The following is a 15,661-nucleotide window of genomic DNA, read 5'->3' on the forward strand; positions in this document are numbered from 1 at the left end:
GAAAGTTTGCGAAGTTATCGTTTTCTGTTCGTTGTTTCCATAATGGTAGCTTTTTTTGAAAAGCTTTCAGGTTTTCTTCCGCTTCGATGATGTTGACTCCACCACCCTGCATCTGCTTATTGAGATGATTGAGAGCTGCAAAAATATCAGCCATGTACGCTAAAATGAGAATGAACTCAGAATTTTTGAAGCAATCTGCATGACAATGTTGCTGCTCTTGCAAAAACAGAGCTAATTCCACATGCATGGCAAAAACACCTGTCCCCGGGATAACCACCGAACGTTAGAATGGTACAGAAGTTCCTCAAATTCAGATCCCATTTCTTTACACAGCTCCTTGAAGTTGTGGTGCTTCAGAGCTTTATTTCGCACATAGTTCACGCATTCCACAACAATTTTTAAAACTTCTGCCAGTTTTGGAGGCAAGGTTTTTGTTGCCAACGCATGCCTGTGCAGAATGCAATGCGTAACAATGATGTGTGGTGCATCAGCATTCACTAGCGCACCAAAACCGGACTTTCTTCCGAGCATGGCTGGAGCTCCGTCCGAACAAACTGCAGAAACCATATCCCACGAAAGATTGTTGTCTTTGAAGAAGTCATCCACAAGTTTCTTCACATCAGTTGCCTTAGTTGTTGTTGTAAGATGCTTACAAAATAAAAAATCTTCCTTTATCACGTCGTCTTTCACATAGCACACGAATACTGCAAGCTGGCTTAGACTGGAAACCTCTGTGGTCTCGTCGAGTTGAAGGCTGAATTTTGCCGGGCTTGAAATCAGATCTGCAACTACTTGAGCCAAGATGTCTTTGCTCATGTCCTCTATTCTGTTGCTGATAATGTCATTTGAAAGAGGAATTTCAGATAACTGAACTTCAGCCGCTTTTCCCAGCATGATATTCACCATCTTCAACACAGCTGGTTTTATGAGTGTTTCACCAATGGTGTGTGGTTTGCCCTGCTTTGCGATCAGGTAAGCAACTTCGTACAATGCTGTGAGGATCGGTTTGTTGATGGGTACAAAGCCGAGAACAGGCAGAGTAGCCTTTTCATCGAATCTTGCTCTCTTCACCTTGAATTCAGCGAGCGTTGTGTTCTTGTATTTTCTATCTCCATGCAGCTTAAGGAAGTGTTCCCTTAGTTTTGCCGGAGCTAGACTAGAATTACTCAACTTGGCATTGCAAATCATGCAATTAGGACGCTGACTCCCATCACGTTTCGTTATACATGTGAATCCATATTGTACGTATTCGTCCGACCACTTTCGTATTTTGCTCGACATAGTAAGGGATTAAAATATTAAGATAGGTATCACACAACGTACCATCACAACAGTTACAATTCGACTACTGTTAAATCTATCAGTTAAATCACAAATTTTGATCAGGAATTGATTGATGTATATAAGGCGTTAGTTACAGATTGATAGATCAAGAAACCGAGTACACGATCAGTCTTGATCAAAATCACTGAATAACTGATAGATGATTGAACGTGACCGAAGCGTTATATGAGTCGGAGGTGTGTTTTGACCTCCGCCGAACCCGCGAGACTGACTCACCGAGCCCCTGGAGTTTGGTCAAACCCAGGTTAAGAACCACTGGATTAGAGTCTAATACAGTTTCCGGGAGTCCAACAAATCTAATATTGTCTCTGCTGGAGCGATTCTCTAGCTCTTCAATTCTGGCTTCTTGTACTAAAAGCTACTCCTGCAAGGTTACAACTAATCTCGAAGAACTTGTTATATCTTCAACTTCTGCCACTCATACTTCTAGCTTTCCAGTGTGGCATGTAATTTCTTACAAGAAAGATTCCACCTTTGTTATTTGATCAGACAGCTGGGTAAATCATGGCTCCAAAGTTTTTACCACAGCTTCGAATCGAGGTTCCAAAGCCTGAACAACTTCAAGTGAGAACTTTTATTTATGGAACATAAAGCTGAAGCTGGAATGAGTTCCAGCTAAGAGAACTAACAAGGAAATATGACGGAAGGGGAGAGACAGTCTGAGGAATTAGATTCTGTGATCTAAACAAATATGCTATTGTTTATTTTATTTCTTCCATTTGTGCGTCGCACATACCTACAACCTCTAGGTGGCATTACAGAAAAGGGTAGGGAGGACTATGGAGGGCAGGAAGGAGTGGAGAGGAGAGAAGCATGTAGAATATTTCATAGAAATTCCTAACTTTACAGATAGGAGCACCATCTATGTACATGATATGTAAATGAATTAAAGGAATAGAAGGGAGGAACCGTTGAACAACAGAATTCAGGGAAATTCAATTAATAAAATAAAAACAATAGGGGTAAAAACAATGAAATAAAATTTAAAATAATTCATAAACTGGAAGAAAAAATTGAAAAACAAAATCAAATAAGTCTGGCAGAAGTCCAATTTCCTGAAGCAGCTCTGTTGCCTCAGCATATTTTAAATAATCCCAACTGCAAAAGTCCAGACAGGACAGATATCAGCTCAGGCTTTCCAGCTGCTGCAGCCCCGACTCATCACTTCCAGGCAGAAGATGCACAAAGATAGAACAATCCATCACCGGGCCGCACTGCTTTCGGTGAGCGGCGGATGCTCATGGGCAGTTCCCGAAGAATACCTCACTCTGCCTCCATCGGACAACCAGGAGGAGGAGTCCACGGCACGGTCACACTCCACGGATCCAGAGACACCACCAGCTCCTCCCCCCTTAGAGAGCGGATGCCGCTCCATCCTAGGCAACAACCAGCAGCAATCCACCATGCCTCCACTGGACTCCCGCCTCCAGCAACGATCTCCCTGCAGTGATCTCCAGTCACCACACACAAATAGGAAGGACCTCTGTAAAAATGAACCGTTCCAGGCCTTTAGGTTAATAGATAGTTATGCTGTGATTCTATAGCTGTCAAACTCCTCCTATCCAAGATGTTTTCTGACTCGCCCGAGTGATGAATAAGGCAGATGAAAGGAATAAAATAAAGTAGAAACCAACAAAATAAAACTAAAAACTTAAAAATATAAGAGAGAGACACTCAGGCAACATTCTAGAACATGCTTTTGTTGCTGGTTGATCAAAAGTGAGTGAACCTATTGGGCCATGTATCTGCACACTACTGATACTGTGTTTCCACAAAAATAAGACAGTGTTTTATATTAATTTTGTGTCTAAAAAACACATTAGGGCTTATTTTCAGGGGATGTCATTTTTTTTCATGTACAACAATCATCTCTTCCTTCCTCTCCTCCACCCCAATTCTTCCTCTTTCCTTTATCCCTCCCCCCCTCCATGTGCAGCATCTTTCTATCCTTCCCAACCCCCTGTGCAACAGAACTCCACCGACCCTCCCACCATGAGACTGACATACCTCCGCTCTGAGGCCTCCTAAAGCAGCAGGGGCAGCAGCACTATGAACGAGTTGCTTCGCAGTCTTCCTCGCCAGGGCCTTCCCTTTATCGCATCATTGATGATGGCTCCAGCATGTACACTGCAAGTCATCTCTCTGCTCCCCCAGACTTTTTCCCTAGTAATGTCTACATGCAAGTTGCTTAAAAGAAGGCACACATTTTTTATATACATACATGGCTGCACAATTTTATAAGAACCTTTTTCTACATGTAAATATGTTTTACAAGTAGGCATTGGGGAATTTAGTGCATGCCTTCTTTCAGTAATATCTCAAAGCAAATTGCATCCAGCTATAGTAGTTATGCTCCTGTCCCCAAAGGGCTTACAATCTAAGAGGGGCATTTTTGGTTGGACGTTTTAGGCAAGACATCCACAAAACCAGTAGAAAAAAAATGTTCATTTTCAATACTGCCAGATGTCTAGCTTTTATTTTTGAAAATGACCTATGCATAAATTTTGGTTCATAGGAAGTTTATCTTTTTTGGCCATTTTCAAAAATAAAAATGTCCACATGAAAAATGCACAAAAGCAAGTTTTGTAGATGTACCCAACTACCTTGGCTAATCGTGGCAGGGGAATCTCCATCAGCTGAGCTAGTTTTGGGAATTCCTGCCGGCTCAGCTGATGGGGAATCCCCCTGCCAGGATCAGCTGAACTGGCAGGAAGCTTCCTCCCTCCCTCCCTCACTGGCACCAATCCCCTAGCCCCCTCCACAGAAAGCCCCTGCAGTACACCCCTCCCCCCAACATCCTTCGACCCCCCCCCCCCAACAGCACTAGCAACCCCCCCCCCACACACACACACCACCCAACAGCACTGGCAACACAGCATCACGTGACACTTTCATACCTTGCACTGCAAAATCGACAGGAAGGGCCCCTCCTGCCTACAGGGCTGCATGCTGCGAATGATGGGCACTTAATGTGATTCTACAAGGTGCACATACCTTTTATAGAATTGTGCTTAGTGGCCTATGTGCATCGCATAACTTAGGTGCACCCATTTAGGCCAGCTAAACCCGGCCTAAATGCCTGCACCTAAGTTGCACATGCATCAATTATGTGCATTGTGGGGAGAGTGTGTTGCAGTGGTCAAAGCTACAGCCTCAGCACCCTGAGGTTGTGGGTTCAAACCCACACTGCTCCCTGTGACCCTGGGCAAGTCTCCCCACCCCCCATTGCCCCAGGTACATTAGATTGTGAGCCCACCAGGACAGAAGGGGAAAAAGCTTGAGTAGCTGAATAAATTCATGTAAACCATTCTGAGTTCCCCTGGGAGAACAGTATAGAAAATTGTATAACCCTTTTCAAATTCATGTACTGCAACTGGCACATACTTTTTATAGAATCGTGCTTCCAAGCTGTGTGTCTAACTTTAATTAATGCCAATTAAGCCAATTAATTAAGTTGTGCACAGAATCTGGAGGTAGATGAAGAAATACTGAGGGTCATCAACAGGTCAGGCATTCATGGTAGCCCTAATGAATACGAATGAGAGAGATTTGCATACAGTGGAGATAGTTGGCATGTATGTCTCCAATGCATACTCATTAGGGCTATCCTGACCAAATGCCACTGCCCTAGAATATTTTAATGATAAAAGGCTTTTTCTCCTGACGCTTCACCCCAATGTGACCTAAATGACTTTCTTAAGAATTCTGGAAGTGAAAATATTTCTGTGGCATCTATACATATTTCTTTTCCAAAAGGGGTGTGGCAAGGGAGATTTTTCAGATAACAATTCTGTGTGGTGTTTAAAAGAAAGAAAGGCCATTTGTAATATATTTTGTTCAGAACAACATTATTTTAGCTTTCAGTTCTTTATGGTAATACTGAAATTGTTCTGTGTAATGAGAACTATCATACAGAATGAGGGAGGCTGTGATTGTGCATACATTCCAAAGTATTAAAGCTGACATGTTGAGCTCTTTTGAATCTCTAAGGGTCTTTACTCGAAAAATACATCATGCTGGATAAGCTGAAATCCATCATCAAGATCCTATTCATAATAGAAGTTTTGAGAAGGGTTTTACTTGGATTATTTCAGTGTTGAGAAGATGAGTAACAATGTTTCAGAGAAAGACAATGCACAGAATGTGACTTTATGGGCCAGAGAATAGCATTTCCTAGAGAAGCACAAAATCAGACAGCAGAGCCCAGTGATATGTAACTGAAGCTGTGCATTTCTTATTTCTGTACTATCAAACTGGCATGTTCAAGTATAACACTGAAGAGCATTATACTACATCGGAAGTAGCAAATATGAATTTCTGTCACATATCCAGAATTGATAAAGATATGTCAGAAGTTTAAACATCGTTTTTTGTTCTGCAACAATCCCAAGCCATGGAAAATGTTACTTATCTAGAGGAATTTGACAGACTGATTTTTTTTTTTAATGTGGCAAAAAAAGAAGTCTGAGTTAATATTAGTATCATGGATTAAAAAAAAAAAAAAAAGGAAGAAGAATTATTTGAAGCAAAGTACTCATTTGCTAGGAACAAGCAAAGAATTTGATGACTTCATATACTGAGTGCATATAAACATTCTTCCTGGATTAAGGTGTATTTCTAGTTGCCAGTCCTTTACCTAAAAATATTCTGGCTAGAATAAAAAAACATATTTGCTTTTAAGTGAAAAAGGAGGCTCATTAGGGTCTTTAGAGCTATCCTTTTTTTGTGTAAAATCCATGGAAGCCTAAGAGTATTAAATATTATTTCATACTATAGTGCAATATTCTTCAACTGCTGGTCTGTGGACCAGTGCTGGTCCGCAAAAAAATCTTGCCAGTCCGTAAAGGATTTAGGTCCCGACCATAACAAAAGGTGTCGGCGTTAGCTGACTTGCAACTTCCTGTTGCTGTTGCTATGCTGAGACTCCTGCCTTCGTTGGGACTCCTGCCTTCCACCGCGTATGCCAGGACTCCTGCCGCATATGCCTCCTGCCTTTGTCTCTGTACCCCCAAACCAGCAGCGGCAGCTCTGTGTGCTTTCAAACTTCGGCACACAGCTGCCCCTAAGCAGTAGTTTAGCCACGGTTTCATGAGACAGCCTTGGGGCCTTTGCTAGGCCGGCCTACTTCGATGATGCGATGTGGGCTGGCCTACCAAAGGCCCAGAGGCTGCCTCATGAAACCGCGGCTAAACTACTGCTTAGGGGCAGCTGTGTGCCAAAGTTAAAAGCACACAGAGCTGCCACTAGCCTAAAGAGATGAAACATTTGCTGGAGAGGGAAGGGAGATGGGGTACTCCTGGACAAGGGAGGGGAAGGGGGGTACTGCTGGACAGGGGAGAAGGGAAAGGGAAGAGAGTTACTGTTGGATAAGGAGAGGAGGAAATGGAGATGGGGTACTGCTGGTCAGGGGAGGAGGAAAATAGGAAGGAAACAGCTGGCAGGAAGATTAGAGGATGGGAAGGAGTCAGGATGGAATGGAGAGATCAGATGAGGGAAAGGGGAGAGACAGAGGAATGAGAAAGTAGAGAGATTGATACTGGGAAGGGGGTCAGATGAGAAATAAGGAGAGAGGGACAAAGATGCTAGATCTTGTGTAGGAGAGATAAAAATGAGAACAGAATGAATCATGTATAAAGGACAGAGGGGCACATGCTGGATGGAAAGGGGAGAGGGGCATAGAAAGAAGGCAGATACCATATGGAGGGGGAGAGGGTAGACAGTGGATGGAAGGGGCAGATGCTGGATTGAAGAGACAGAGGGCAGATGCTAGATGGAAGAGAGTGAAAAGACAATGAAAGAAACCAGAGACAACAAAAGGTAGAAAAAAATAATTTTATTTCTATCTTGTGATTATAATATATCAGATTTGAAATATGTATCCTGTTAGAGCTGATGTTAGACATAAATGGGGTGTGCAAAACCCAGGCAGTGCTTCTTTAGCTTCCAGCTGTCTTAGGGCTCTCTCTGACTAGGGGGCAGTTGCCCTAGTTGCACTCCCCCTAACACCATTCCTGCCATGTGTGGCTGCAGTATTCTGTTAGCATGATATTTGTGTAGCATTCTGTAATAATTTGGCTTATTCAGTTTTCTTGATAGTAGAGGGGATATATGTGAAGGGGAGTGGAGACGGGTGCCCTGTATTATTTGTATTTATATAATGACAATTGTACAGAATATTGTTTCTTTTTATACTTTAATAAAATATGTTCAAAATAAAATCATAACTATTTGAGGCTTGTGCAGATAGGATCAGATGGTTTGCGGGTCCGAGCTCGTGGAGACGGGGCGGCAATGGGGGTTTTTTGTGGTGTTTTTTTTTTTTTTTTTTTAATATATCTATTCATTTTGAAGCCAAAAATAAGTGCAACAATATTATACAATCATATTACACTATAATAGCACCTAAATTCAATCAAAATACATATATCACCCCTCCCCATCTTCATATTCAAAAATTGCACACAAATTAAAAATTAAAAATATTTTCCAGCCCCCCACCCTGGACGTGCATAATCAAGGGCCAAATTCAACAATCACTCTTTGCAAAATTTTGTCAATGGCTCCCAAATATCCAGAAACTTTTTTAATGCCCCCGTTGTATAGCCATAATACGTTCCATTTTCAAGACATGACACAGAGACTTCCACCAAAAGATATAGTTTAACCGATCCCAGTTTTTCCAATTTCTTAAAATAAGTTGTATGGCAACCCCTGTCATAATAAAGAGAAGTTTGTTATTGTGTTGTGTGTTAGTGCCACTGGATTTTCCAGTACTTTGTTCATCTGATCCCAAATGGATTTCCAAAATTGAAGTATCAAGAGACAATAGTATAATAGATGATCTAACGTCCCAGTGCCAGCATCTATTAGACTTGGAACTCTCTAATTTCTCTAATCTAACCGGAGTCCAAAATGTTCTATGTAATAAGAAAAACCAAGTGCGTCTCATAGATGCAGACACTGTACATCTCATCCTCCAAGACCAGATTCGTGGCCATTGAGACGCAGTAATCTGATGCTTTACCTCAATGCTCCAAATATCACAAAGACCAGTTTTTGGTTTCTTATTCAAAAATCCAGATATTAATTTATGCCACTGAGCGGCCTGGTGTCCCCTCATAAATTACATCATCTAGAGTACGTATGCCCGCCTTCATCCAGTGCTTCCAGATGATCTTAATCCCGCCAATTGGAATCTTGGAGTTCAGCCAAAGGGACTGACAAGTGGATTTATGAATTGGACTAGATGTTAAGTTATTAATAAATTTTAATGTCTCCCAAGTGTCTAATAAAATTCTATTGTCCTTATACAACCTAGGTAACTTGATACTCAAAACGTGATACAATCTCAATAGAGATAGGAGTTGCCATTCCAACCATAACCAATTTGGAAGATTTTCCATGAGCTCAGGGAGGATCCAGTACATACCCTGGGGGATGATGGGGTTTTTAAAAATTTCAGTATTAGTAGTTGGCTGGTCCACGAAATTTCTGCCGGTCCATAGGTGTAAAAAGGTTGAAGAACACTGCTATAGTGTATGTCAGTCGCTGGGTCATAAGCATTCAAAGGGAGAGAGAGCAGGGCAAGATTAATTTGTCGACGGCCCCTAGGCAAAATTATATTTCCCATTGCCTTTCATACCTGCGTTGCTTGCTTGTCTTACTTTCCGTCGATGGGGGGGAGCTACGTTGCCAAGAATGCTGGAGGGGCCTATCGCCGTTTGGAAAAAACAATGTTGATGCCCTCCTTTATTGGGCCCCCCTGACCATTTCGAGCCCTAGGCATGTACCTACTGGGCCTATTGGTTAATCCTGCCCTGAGAGAGAGAGTGCTAGAGTAATGAGCAACTGGAGATGGGTAATGTCTCCAATTGATAACTGAATAATAAAAGACCTGCTCTCTTATTCTTGAGGCACCATATGGATTAAGGCTTTAAAAACTGATTTAAGTCAGTGAATTTTAGTTAATGAGTACAGGGTGTTTGACAGTTCATGGGAACTTGTGTACAAATTTATCCAAGTTCAACAGGGTTTATCACACAAATAGCACTCATAAGTGACGGGCAGGAATCACCCACAAGCATCATATTAAACACCCTGTGGCCAATCAAATCTATAATATTAAAAATTTCATTACATATTTATTTTAATGTTTTAAAACGTACTAAATAGCCCAAAATACCCTGGTGCCTGAATAATTTAGTTCAAGAAATCAAAATCACTAATACAGTGTCGCATCATTTGAAAATTGTTCCTGCAGTGCCAAAACAATATATCAGTCTTTCAACAATCAATAAGGCTACTGAAAGAAGGAACTTATCTTAATCAAAAGACCGCTGTCGTTCATCACTCAAGGAATGTTTGTATCGGGGAGTGCCAACTGATTGCCCTACAGAGCCCTATTTTGTGTTCTTCATCAGGGTCAACCTCAGGGGCATCTCCCGTTGGGTGCGATTTGCGGTGATAAACCCTGGTGAACTTTGATCAGTTCATGGGAACTTGTGTACAAATTTATCCAACACCCTTTACTCATTAACTAAAATTCACTGACTTAAATCAGTCTATAAAGCCCTTAATCCTTACGGTGCCTCAAGAATAAGAGAGCAGGTCTTTTATTATTCACGTAAGTATCCTGACCCCTCTCATTTAGAGTAGGCTTCAACATTTTTGGATTCCAATTGATAACTGCCACGGAGACTTATGTCAAAGATGATATTTAAGTATAAAGGTCATCACTTTACTAAATTGACTTTGTAAATGTGGCCCTGGTACCCACAAACAAGATGAAAAAGTAGTAGCTCTGCAGTCAGTGTTCAGCCAAATCATTGGCACTGATTAACAAATAAAGAAATAGCTTTTCCTGAAACATGGCAGCCAAGCAGGCATATCTCCTGTGCTGAGACTGGCCTGGCTACTAAAAGATTCAGCAGTGGAGAATGGAGAGAAGTTGCCAAGCAGATACAAACTTACTAAAATAGAAATATTTAGGGAAAGGTGAAAGACTATATGAAAATCATCTGGAATAAACATTATCAATTGACAGTTTAAAATGTAGCCAAAACTGTTAACATATCTCTGATTTTGGTTGGGCCTTTTCTTGTTGTAAGGTCCTCAGTGACCGCACAGTATTTTAGTTATAGACAAGTTCCTTTTCTGCACGAATGTGTTTGTACCTTATAGTGGGACTGATTCAGTAGCAGCACTCAATACTGCCATGGAGTGGGCTACAGTTCAATTTCCAGCTGAGGTCTTTTGTTCCCCAGACTGACAATAGAAATACTTTTAAAATCAAAAAGGAGGAAATATTTTTTCACTCAAAGAATAGTTAAGCTCTGGAACTTGTTGCTGTAGGATGCGGTAACAGTGGTTAACATCGCTGGGTTTAACAAAGATTTGGACATGTTCCTAGAGGAAAAGTCCATCATTTGCTATTGAGATATATATATTTATTTATTTAATTGGTTTTCTAACCTGTCCTACCTGGAAACCCAGAATGGGTTACAGAGGAACATACATAGTTTTTTTTTTAATGACCATTACACAATAATTTAGAGTAGTGCAGGGTTTACATGTAGCTAAATCAGTTAATTTCTAGACAACATTTATCATCAAACAATATCTGAGAGTAATATAATAGTTACATCTGGTCAGAACAGATAATTTCTAGGCAACAATTATCAGGCGACATCTTCTGAATCATTAAAAGGTTTCTTCTGACAGATAAGTATGCAAGTTCTGTTGTAGTGGTATTTAATTTTTAAGACTGAGTTGGTTAGTGAATAAGGCCATTGTTACAGAATTCCTGAAGGATTAGGAGTGTGTCTATGTCTCTGATGTGGTGAGGTACTTGATTCCATAGCTTTGTCACTGAATGGGAGTAAGATTGTTTGGGAGTAAGATTCTTTGCAAGCACTTTCTAAGTGGAGGAGATGTACTGGTGGAATACTAAGCTGATTCTTGTGCTGGGATCGGAGCAATCATTTTGGGTGGTATATGGTAAGTTTGCTTGACATGAATTGTGGTGTCATGCCATGGAATCGTTTGAAGATGACTCGCTTTTTGATCGGGAGCCAGTTGCTTCAATCATTGTGGTGGAGATGTGATTGAAAGGGCCAAGGTTTTTCAGTATCCTCACCGCTACATTTTATATTCTTTGCAGTCGTTTTAGATCCTTAAGTGGAAGGCCAGCAAATAGACCAATACAGTAGTCCATGTGGGACAGTAAGGAGGCATATAGCAGCTGGAAGAAGTTGGCTTCTGAAAAGTATCTGCGTAGATTATTCAACCGTCGCAAGTAATAGAAGGAGGTAGCTACCACTTGGAAATATTGAGACAACTGAACAAGCCAAATTATTACAAAATGCTGCATAGAAAAATCATGCTAGCAGAATACCTCGGTCACACACACAGAACACAGTCCCTTCTTGATGTAATTGGAAGTTGGATTCTTCTTCTCCGTGGTGGCTGAAGGTTCTGAGGTAAAAGTGGGCTTGGGTGAGAGGGGAGTTGGGGAGGAAGGCACAGAGATGCCAAACCAGGCACAATTGTTGTTGGTCTTTTTTTTACTGCAGGAACAAGGCTTTTTACTGCTCCCGAGGGGCGTTAAAAAACTTTGCTCCTGTTCCCGTGGTAAACAGGTGACATTTTTTTTGTACCTGCGAATTTCCCCACAGTTTGTCATGGTTTATTGTGAGAACCCATCCCTGTGTCATTCTCTACTTTGCAGCAGCGGGGACAGTGAAGCTTCTGATAGGCAGATTCTGGAGGAAATGCTGTTTCAGTCTGGCATAGACTGGGGATAAGTTTCACCTTTCAGCATCCTAACCACAAAACAGAAAGAACAATAGGGCCTCAGCAAGAACCAGGTGAATACCTCTGAGTGGCCCATTAAAGGCTCAGATCTAAATTCAACAGAGAATTTTAGGCCAGACTTGAAAAAGCTTGAGCTATTCTGCCAAGAAGAATAGCACCATTCAGCTTTGCTTTGGACACCAGTTACTGTCCTGTTCGTCCTAACATTGGCTTATGTTGAATGCTCTATTCATTTATTAGAATAATAAGCTTTTGAGATTCTTGACAAAGGCATAGACGCTGAAACACTGTCAGTGTCGAGTAGTGCTGCCCGATTCACTGATTTGAATCGATTAAATTTTTTTAAAAATCGGCCTCCCAATTCGATGACTGACCCTTCCCCTGTGCCTTCCTAAAGCAGGAGCAGCAGTGCTGCCTCTTGCTGGCCGTCCGCTGCCGCTCTTGCCTGAGGGGGGGAGGGTCAGTCGGAAAGGCCTGCATGTTCCCCCAACTTCCCCACTCTTACCTTAAGCTATTGTGGCAGCCTGTAGGATCTGCAGCAGCCCGTCGTCCTCAGTGGCACGTTCTCTCTGCTACGGTTCTGCCCCTGCTCTGACATCAGGGGCAGGATCGTGGCAGAGAGAACGTGCTGCTGAGGACGACAGGCAGCTGCAGGGATCGCTCTAGCACCACAGATCCTGCAGATTGCCGTATTAGCTGCTTAAGGTAAAAGCGGGGAAGCTGTGGGAACATGCAGGCTTGCGGGGGGAGTAGGCTTTCGCGGCAGGGAGGAGGAGGAAAAGTGCCTTCGTGACAGGGGGCAGGCCATCGTGGGGGGGGGGGGCAGGCCTTCGGCGGGGAGGCAAGCCTGTGCAGAGGGAGGAAGAGGAAAAGTGCCTTCATGGCGGGGAGCAGGTTCGAGGTGGGGAAGCAGGCCTGTGCAGAGGGAGGAGGAGGAAGGAGTAAGAGAGGGGAGAAAAGATGCTAGACCTGGGGTGAAGTGAGAGAGACCAAACCAAAAAGAGGGGGAGGAGAGCAGAGGAGAGGTGCTGGACTAATGGAGAGAGAAATGCAAGACCACAAGGGGCAGGGAACAAGAGGGACAGATACTGCTCCAATGTAGGTGGGCAGGGTGCAGGATGGCAGAAGAGATAGTAGGAGAAAGCCTGTACCTGGGGAAAGGGATACAGGATGTAAGGAAGAGAGAAAGAAGAAGCTAGAGAGACATGAAACAGAAATAAGATGCTGGGCATGAAGGGAGCATAGAAATAGGGACACAAGGGGGACACTACTGGAGAGGAGAATAGGGACATGGACACAGAAGAGAGATGCTGGATGAAAGGGTAGCTGAGAAAAAGAGAGATGGTGGATCTGTGGATGGTGGGGTCCATCGCTGCAGCTGCGGGGGGATGGAGATGAAAAAAAAGGAAAGATGCCAGACCTCCGGGGGAGGAAAGGGAAACAGAAGGGGAGGACAGAGATGGAAGGTTAGCAAGGAGAAGACAACCAGAGCCTAGGACCAACATGATTTGAAAAATGACCAGACAACAAAAGGTAGGAAAAATAATTTTATTTCCTGTTTTGTGATTAGAATATGTCAGATTTGAAATGTATATCCTTCTAGAGGTGGTGTTAGAACGCGATCGTGAACTAGGATTTAACAGAGAGAGGAAAAGTATTTTTTGTTTGTTTATTTGTTTACACCACAGTGCCAGTGTGGGAGGAGAGGGCAAAGGGGGTGAAGAAGCTATAAAATAAACCCACCAGGATGTTTGAAAAAAACCACCCAATTGGGCAGGAAAATCGAATTGAATCGAATCGAAAAATCAATTCAATAGGCTGAATTGAATCGAATTGAAATTATTTTTCATGAATCGGGCAACACTAGTGTCGAGTCTTTGAGTCTTTGCAGTGCTACAATCAATATAGTGCATCTTGAATTTTATCCTCATGGTTGAATTATTGACATCTTAGCCTCACGGCTCCTCTGTTGTGCTGTAGAGTTGGTAGACACATAAAGGATGATTCTATAAATTGGCATCTCAGTATAGGTGCCCCAAAGCCATGTACATGAAGCCAATTCTATAATACTTCTTTGAACAGGACAAATAGTATAGGCAGGGGAATACATAAAATCTTTCAGCAAACCCCAGGTATAAAACACTCTCAAATGTAGATTATTCAGTAGTTATCCTTTGTCATAAAACTTTCTTTAGGACCTTTAGAGACACATCTTTCAGGTAGCAAATAACATATCCTACTGGTCTTTCAGATTGCATTCAGCACATCTTACCAATCAAAAACTCATCATTGGTCCAGAATTGTAGTTCATGTTAAATATTTTCCAATTTTCAAAAACATTCTTCACAATTTGCAATTCCATTTTTTATATAAATCCAAAAAGGTGCACTTAGCTGTAAACAAAAGAACAGACCCACTGCTGACATGGCTAGTGGTTAAATACTTCTTCAGGGAAGTGGGCTGTTGAATATCACATGCGTTCCATCTCCTAAGGCTTCTTCAAGACCTGCCTGAGAGATGTGCATCTGAAGGTACTATTTTTTTTTCTGATAAAGGATAATAGCTGAATAACTCACAGTGTGTTGATACAAATACATTCGAGAGTGTTTTACGCCTGGGGTTTGCTGAAAGCCAATTCTATAATGGCATCTTGGTGCCATGATTCCATTTATAGAATACTCATGTATGTCAGCATTGGTGAACCCATATTTAGCTGTCCCTTCTTAAGCCATGTCGATGGCAGGTGTAAGTTGGTGATTTCTGCATGAACTTACTGTATAATTTATACAGTAATATTCTGTATTCTTTTACACTCATTTTAATAGCCCTATTTGCCTTTAATACATGCAAAAACCAGCATTTGTTTGCTTATCTTGGTAGAAATTAGAACATAAGAACAAAAATGGTTAATAACAATGGTCCATCTAGCCCAGTATCCTTTTTCCACAATGGCCAATCCAGGACCCAAATATCTGGCAGAAATCCAAATAGTAGCATCATTCCATGCTACCAATCCCAAAGCAAGTAGTGGCTTCCCTCAAGTCTGTCTCAATAGCAGACTATGGAATTTTCCTCCAGGAACTTGTCCAAACCTTTTTTTAAACCTTTTTTTGCTAACTGCTATTACCACATCATCTGGCAATGAGCTCCAAAGCTTAACTATTCTTTGAGTGAAAAAATATTTCTTCCTATTTGTTTTAAAGGTATTTCCATTTTAATTAATTGAGACCCAAATTCTCTATAGTGTGCCATAGGTGAGGTGACAGTAGGTGCTCTACCACCGCTTAACTTAATTGTTTTAATTGGTAATAAATGGTGCCGTAATTGACTGCATTGTTTAAAACCAATTAAAATCTTTTTTAAAATTTTGCAAGTGCCTACAAACGACTGTGTTCAGCTCCTATCCATAGAGGTGCCTACATTTAAAGTAAGCATGTTTTACGTTGGAAGTGAAGTAGGCAGTTGAAATGTAGGCCTGTAAACCCTACATTTCCGGTATCTACTT

Source organism: Geotrypetes seraphini, chromosome 1, assembly GCF_902459505.1.
Source record: "Geotrypetes seraphini chromosome 1, aGeoSer1.1, whole genome shotgun sequence".
NCBI lineage: Eukaryota > Metazoa > Chordata > Amphibia > Gymnophiona > Dermophiidae > Geotrypetes > Geotrypetes seraphini.